Source organism: Apteryx mantelli, chromosome 19 (assembly GCF_036417845.1).
Source record: "Apteryx mantelli isolate bAptMan1 chromosome 19, bAptMan1.hap1, whole genome shotgun sequence".
Classification (NCBI taxonomy): Eukaryota; Metazoa; Chordata; class Aves; order Apterygiformes; family Apterygidae; genus Apteryx; species Apteryx mantelli.
Window position 1 is genome coordinate 1,305,827 of NC_089996.1, and position 7,970 is coordinate 1,313,796.

Consider the following 7,970-nt stretch of genomic DNA (forward strand, 5'->3'; position numbering starts at 1 on the left):
GGGAACACGGGGTCATGGGGGGCTGGGGGACATGGGGACAGGGACATGGGGACATGGGGGGCACAGGGACATGGGGGTATGGGGGGGGCACGGGACATGGTGCCCATGGGGATGGGGACATGGGGGGATGCAGGGACATGATGCCCAAGGGGATAAGTATATGGGGGGCGGGTACGGGGACACAGTGCCCACGGGGATGAGGACGTGGGGAGCACAGGGACATGGTGCCCACGGGAACAGGGACACGGGTGGCACAGGGACACCGTGCCACCACTGTCCCCTCAGTTCAGCCTCTCTCTCCCCCCAGGTGCCGGCTGGCTCCGAGGGCACCCGAGGGATCCTGCGTCCCCTCCAGCGCTGTCCCCTGCACCGGCCCCCGCACCGGCCACCCCTTCCCCCAGCTCAATAAATCTTTGGCATTGAAGGAGCTGGATCTTGTGCTTGCCGACGGGGTGGGGGGGGGACACCCGGCCACTGGGATGGGACACCAAGGGGGACACGGGAACACCGAGGGGCACAGGGGACACTGGGACACCATGGGGCATGGGGGACATGGGGGGCATGGGGGACACTGAGGGGCATAGGGGACACCAAGGGGCATGGGGACATGGGGACAGCAAGGGGAATGGGGACACGGGGACACCATGGGGCATGGGGGGCACCGAAGGGCCCAGGGAAACAGGGGACATGGTGCCCTGGGGCCCCCAAGGGACCCTGGGGGTGGCAGCCCAGGCCGGTGTCCCCGTGGCACACATGTCCCTGCAGGTACTGGCAGGGGCCCAGCCTGTGAGGGCCACGTCCCTGCCAGGCTATAAGAGCCTAACCCTAACCCTAACCCTAACCTAACCCTAAAACCTAACACTAACCCTAACCCCTAACCCTAACCCTAAACCCTAACCCCTAACCTTAACCCTAACCCTCTAACCCTAACCCTAACCCTAACTTTTTCAAGTGCAAGGAAGATGTCTGCTGAGCTGCTGTAGCCTGCTGCCCCAATGAGCTCTCCGGAGCATTTAAGAAGCAGTGAACAGCTGGGAAGACAGAAGCAGCTGGGGAGCTGCTCCCCCTTTGCGAGGGGCACAGTGGGATTTCTAGCAAGGAGGGAGCGTTCAGGCAGCCTAAAGGCCCCTTGGTGGGAGGCAGCTCCTTTTCATCGGCTGGTGGGGTTTTCACTTGCTCTAGGCTTAGTTTAAGCTGCGAAGTTAAACTAGGGGGGAGAGGGGCAGAGTTTCGTGCAGGTGGAGGAGCCCATGCTGGGTGACGTGTGCTCATTGCTCCCTTGGGATTTTCCAGGAAAGCTGTGCAATAGCCAAATTAAGTAACTAAGTTCATTAGCATTCTTAGTGCTGATCCAGGGAGAATGTGCGTGTCAACTAAACAGCAGGAAAGAGTTATGATACAGGGGAGGGGAATTGTCTGGGGTGGCTGGTGGGTAAAAGCATGTGTTTTACCACCCTCTGCTGCAAACTAGACCTTGCTCGGAGAACAGCGCAAGATTTGGGGAGTGCCTGCGTCTTTCCTTGCAGCTTTTCCCTCCTGCCCACCAGGAAGCATACGTGTGCCCAGGACATGGCTGGCCTCGTTCCCCCTGCCCCGCGGCCAGCGCTGGGGCAGGCGCCCGGGCCAAGATGTTGGAGCAGGGAGCACCAAGCTTGCACCCGGGGGACCCAGGCAATTGCTTTCTGCAAAGCCCCCAGCTGCTGGGGGAGCGACTCCGCCTGGCAGCACAGGGCAAAGCCACACGGAGACCTCCATGCTTTGAGGCATCTGGCAGGATCGAAGCCTTCCCATGGGAGAGGAGCTGCAGAAAGCCCTCCCGTACCCCTGGAGAGCCCCTCCTGCGGGGCCGAGACCCCTCCCCCCTCCTTAAAGCGCTCTAGGCGGCAGAGGCAACAGCGTTCGTGCCGCACTGGCAGCAAAATCTGCCATGGTGGCTAATGCAATGCCATCAGGCGCCCCGGCTCCCATCGCCCTGGGGCGCCACTTCCTCTTTTCTCCACGAAGGTGCTTCTCCGGCGGCAGCGTCTGAGGAGGGCACTGTGGGTTGCCGCGCTCCACGGCCGCTCAGCAGGACTTTACTGCAGCACAGAGCAGAAGCGGCCTGTTCCCGCGCCGCATCCAGGAACCCCAGGCACGCTGCAGCTCTTGAAGCACCTAAGCTCGTGTTGTTCCCAGTTGCTTTTTTTTTTTTTTTTAATGTCTAAACTTGACAGTTATTACGACGACAGGCTCGCAGGAGGCAGCATATGAATGGAGGATGAACCGAAACCTCACGTTACCTGCCAGGTGCCTCCACTTTGCTGTGACTTAGCCCTGGAGGCAGTGATACCGCGGAGACAGCAGAGCGGACGTGCAAAAAAAGAGGCTGCGCCTAGAGGACCAGCTTGGTGGCAGCTAAAACCAACCGTGCGCGCTAGTGTGGCGGTTTCCATACCGCGCCACCGCAGGCTGCCGCGGCCCCGCTGGGCGTCTCGGGGTGCGTTGCTGCAGGGCTGGCGATGGGGCGCAGGGCTCCCTCCATGAGGCTGCCCAGATCTTTCCACATGGGCATCCCCAAAGAGGATCTGAATCTCATCAGATTTTCATACAGCAGAAACCCGAATGGGGTGGTTCTACTTTTTCTCTTTTTCTTTTCTCTTTTTTAAAGACAACTTAGCAGCCGGATGGTTTTACGCAGAATCCGCTCCCCTCACCCCACTTTCTTGCAGGTGTTTTTTGCCACTAGGGTTGTTTTCACTATCAGCCCCATGACTCTGAGGCGGCAGCAAACTTTGCACTGACCCTCGGGCACCCGAAAAGACCCTTCCTCCAGCAGCGTCAAAGTCAGGCTACGTCAGCGCGCAGTGGTCCCCCTGGCTCCACGGCCGGCCACTGCCCCAGGCATGAGCCCTGCCGGGCAGCTCGGGGCAGCCCTCCCCTCCGTCCCCCCAGCCCAGATGCATGCAGAGCTCATTTTAAATTATTTAAATTATGCAATAGAGGCTTTTCTTCATCTTCTTTAATTTCTTTTCTCTCTCCTGGCTCTCCAGTCAAAGCACCGCTGGCAGCGTGGACACATGCACCCCTCCCACCCTTCTGCAGCGGCATAGCTGGGGCAATGGGAGGCAAAATGCTTTTGCACTGACGCTGCTGCTGCAAAACCCTTGGCTCGATCCCACTGTGAACAGCAGAGCCTGGACAGCCCGGTTCAGACAGTCCCCGATTTCTCCTGGGTTCGAAGACACACACACACCCCCAGGCTCTGTTTCCCTCTGATCTAAAGCAATGAAGTTCTGTGCTGCAAAGAAGTGGAAAACTCAATCTGCGTCCCACCTGAGGGCAGATTTGGGGGGCAAAAGGCTGGAGTTTGTGCTGCGCCTTCCCCTGCTTGCTCTGGCCTGCGTCTCCTCCTTCACAATGTCCATCAGCCCGAGGAGCCAGAACCCCCAATCTGCCCCCGCGAGGCCTCCCCTTCCTTATTCATGGAAACACATGCACAGCCCATACAGCTCTCCCCAGCGTGCCACATGCTGCATTTAATACTCTTCCAGGAGAAAAAGCAAAATCCATAGCAGAAAATCTTTTAATTCTTCTGCTGCCGCTCCAAACCAGGTCCCTGCTGCCGAGAGCCCCCCTGAGCTGCCGGCGGGATCCCAGAGGCCAGGGGTCCCCATCGCCTTGCAGCTCCAGGGGGTTTCTCCAGGCTTGGCCGGGCTTTCGCACGCTCCCTGCAGGCAGGAGGATAAACGGGAGCGGTGAGCGGCTGCACGGGGACGAAGCCATCCGGCTCCGAGTGCTGCGGAGCATCCTACCTGCCGAGAGCCTCATCCGCCGGACGCGGTAGCCGTGGGTCCTCCAGCAGTGCCTCCCACTGGCTCCGAGCTTGGACAGCATCTTGGTGATCTACTTTGGGAAGCAGAGGGATGGCAGGAGCTCGGCTCACGCTCGCCCCGCGGGAGCGGGTGCTCTGGAGGCCGGAGAGCCTGTGCCACCACCTGCATGCAGCTGGGGGAACTCAGCGCTGCGATTTCTGGGCGTTTAGAGGGGGAAAAGTGACTTACCAGCGAAACCACAGCCTGCTTTTGGACCAGGTGATGCTTTGCTTGCAATTGCCTGTCAAGAGGGGGAGAAAATCAGCAAGGAGCAAGGCAAGCAGGAGACTTGCATCCCCCTCTCCCAGAGGCACAGGGCACAATCCTGCCATCCCAGCTTCCCCCCCAGGGTCCCCTGCAGCGTGGTGTGAGGGAGGATTAAAGCCGAGCACCAAAGGCAGCTCAGCGTTTCCCTGGCTCCCGGAGAGCCTGGAGATCTCTCCCTTCATCTGTGGAGGCACGGAAAGGTCCCCCAGGATGGTGGTGTCATCCCACTGGAGTTGTCTCCATCTCTCCTGGCCTCCTGCCTTGCAGCCCCTTGCAGCCAAACCCCATCCCGCCAGGAGAGATGGCACTCGGCACAAACAAAAGAGCGGCAAACGAGCCCAGGGGGAGGGCACGTATCGCGCATCTCCAGCAGGTGCCCAGCAGCGGAGAGGCAGGAGGCAACGGCTCCCGCCCTGGGGGCTCCCGCGCCACCGCGCGCCACCTACTTCTCCAAAACGCCCCAGATCTGCACCTCCATCTGCAGAGCCTCCACGGCCGCGGTCACGCTCTGCTGGACGGACTGCGGGCAGATGCGGGGCAGGGCTCGGCGGGGCGAGCGGTGGCGCGGCCCTGGCTTTACCAGCAGCGGCTCGGCGTGCAGCCGCTCCAGCAGCGCCGCCTGTGCCTCGTCCTCCAGGCGCTCCCGGTGGAGGGGCTCACAGCCCAGCAGCCGCAGCAGGTTGGCAGCGTCAGCGCGGGCATGCAGGGCGCTGCCGAGTGCCAGCAGCAAGTCCGCGCTCTGCGCGGGGCCTCCGTCCCGCAGGCGCCCAAGCACCTCCTCCACCACCGCCACCACCGCCGCCAGGCAGCCTGCGCCGGGGCCGGGGGCACCATGAGGGATAATGCGCCTTGGCCGGCAGAGCCCCCTGGCATGGGGACCACATGGGATGGGACAGGATGGGACAGGATGGGACGGGACAGGCTCACCCAGGCGCACGAGGCTCCGGGTGACTTCACACTGCACCGGCGCTCGGCTGCATCCGCGCAGCTGGAACAAAAAACAACCGGCAGAGCCCGGTGGCACCCAAGCCCCCAGCACCCGGCGGCTCTGCCACCGCCCTCCGCACCACCCCCTTCTCCCCGTAACCCAGCTGTGGGCTCATCCCGCACCCCAGGGTCTCCACCGGCACCAAGCAGGCGGAAACCCCCCCTAAAGCACATCAGGGACGGGTGCTGCCGCCAGCACTACGTACGTGTTCAGTAGAGTGGCCAGGTCGGGCTTCTCCGTACTCCCAAGGCAGCCGAGGGCCTGGGGGGCAGAGCCGGCAAGAGGGGGGTCGGAGCGGGGCTGGGGGGGGGCCGTGGGGCCGGTGCAAAGAAGAAAGCCCGGGCCGGGGTGCCCGGCTGGGGTGGCAGCAGGCGAAGCCCTTCCCTCCTCCCTGTCCCGGCCGCAAAGCAGGGCAGCGCAACCAGGGGCCTCGCCACCCCCCCACGATGCTCCGCCGCCCCCTCGCCTGCACCGCGCAGACCTGCACCTGCTGCGCCGGTGAAGCCAGGCCCTCGGCGAGCTCCTGCGAGGCACAAATTCGCCGCCAGGGACTGGGGGTCCTGGCCAGGTGAGGGGGCGGCGAAGGCATCGCACCCAACCGAGGACCGACCCCCCCCCCTCCCCCCCGCTTTAAACCACCCTTCAGGTCCTCGGCCAGGCGCGACATGTGGGGGGCTGGCACTGGGGTCGCCCCACCAGATGCGGGCCTGGGCCCCGCCAGGGCGAGATGGGCCGGCTTAGCCCCCTGCTAGCTGGAGAAAGAGCCCGCCGGTGGCTCCGCACCTCGTCACCCACGCCTCCTTTCCGGCGCCTTCCCGCAGGATCCCTGGCGGCGGGACGGGCACCGGCGGCGGCTACGTGGCGGTGCCCCAGGGGGCAGGTTTCCACCCCGTGGGGTCTGAAAGGGGAGAACAGAGCCCGGTAAAATACCAAGCAGCTGCGGGCAGCGGCGGGACGTCAGGCGCCGGTACCTGGTGGCAGGAGGGCTGGGACAGCTGCGGGGGCCGGCCCCGGGGTGCGTCGCGGGTGCCGGCGGGCGTTTCGGGCTCCCAGCCCGTGCTGGGAAGCCCGGGGGCTCTGGGCAGCACTCGGCAGCCGGCACCTCGAGGTGCCGCTGCGCCCTGCGGTGCACCCCGGCGTGGAAGCCGGGAGCAGAACTGCGGTGATGTCAGAAGGAGCTGTTACACTGTCACGCTGTGAAGGTTCCACAGCAACGACTGAGACAGTAGCATAATAATAGTAGAAAAATGTTTATTTCCTCACACAAGTTATTGGATTAGTAACATCCATTAAAATAATGCGATTACTAATTTAGAAAGGATAATACAAACCCATCTGTTACTAATTTAGAAAGGATAACCCGAAACCGTCGATTACTGCGCTCTTCATTGGAAGGACTGCTTATCCCTGCTTGAAAGCTTTCTTGTTCACTCTCTTAGTGAGAGGACTCTCAGCCTCGAGGAGTTCCCTTAACCCAGTGTCCCAGGAAAAGGGGAGGAGGGGGAATACTCATGGTCCAGCCGGAGAGGATGGTCAGGTCACGTTCCCGTCCCTGCTCAGACTCTCCTCACTCCCAAGTCTCTTTTCATACGGCTGGGACTCTGGGCAAACAATGCTTTTGCTGACCTCTGCGAGTTTCACAATCCCAGGACTGTTTGTTTGTCTGCTTGGGAGGACCCTGCTAGCGAGGCAAGACCACAGCACCTCCGTATTGTTTCTTCCCTCCCTGCGGGGGTCCGTGCAGATTCCAGGCGGCAAACTTCTTCAGTCTTGTTAACGCTTCCAATCCGCAGCCTTGTGCATACCAATCCTTGTGCATATCGGTTGGTAGACTTCTTTAGTCCTGTTGACTCCTCTGTTCAACAGCTTTGCATGCATCAGTTCTTGCGCATATCAGTTCTTTTGCATATCAGTTGCCAAACTTCAGTCCTGTTAATTCTTCGCTCGCCTGTCAGGAGCAGCTATGATGATGTCAGAACCCCCGATTACATCGTCCTCCCCCTCCGCAAGAGCGGAGGGAGGCAGGGGCCCCCGGTGCACCCAGGGAGCGCGCCGAGACCCACACGCTGCCCTGGCGGCCCCACGCGCAACGCGTGTGTCCGTGCACTGCCCCCCATGCATGTGCCCAGGCCCCCCACACACACACCAATGCACCTGCACAAACACCAGTTCGCACGTAGTCCCGCACCCCAGCGCACACACGTCCATGTGCCTGCTCATGCATGCGCCCACCCCCATGCACATGCTTATGTGCGCACACGCACACTCCAGCACACACAGGCATGTGCACGGCCCCCTCCGTGCACACATGCATGCCAGTGCACACATGCACACCCCTGTGCACATATAGACATGCCTGCTTGCATCCCACACACCCCCAGTGCACACATGCATGCACATACGTACACCCCGGTGCACACACCCACATACATATGCACATGCCCACCCCTGCGCACATGTGCACCCCAGCACATGCTACCAAAAGGCCCAGACAAGAAAGAGTCTCAAAGGGAAGCGGGGGGAAATGGGGGAACTGTTACCAGCTCGGACAAGAAGGAGTCTCAACAGGAGCCTCAGACAAACATACCCAAGGACACAGGTGCAGCTGGGACTGATACATCCTGAGAAAGTACAGGTAAACCAGCAGAAGCCAGTTGGAGCCAAAATTAGGACCGAGACAGCTTTTCTCAGACAAGGAAGCAGGCCAAGTTGAGACCCTGTATGGAAAAGTAGAGCAAAGTTCATGGCAAGATGCTGAGTGACACCTCTTCTGACACCACTAGGGACCACCAGAGACCCCCACAGAAGACCCCCAGAGAGTCAGACCACGTGCATAAGGATTATGTAAATGTAATAATTAGTTC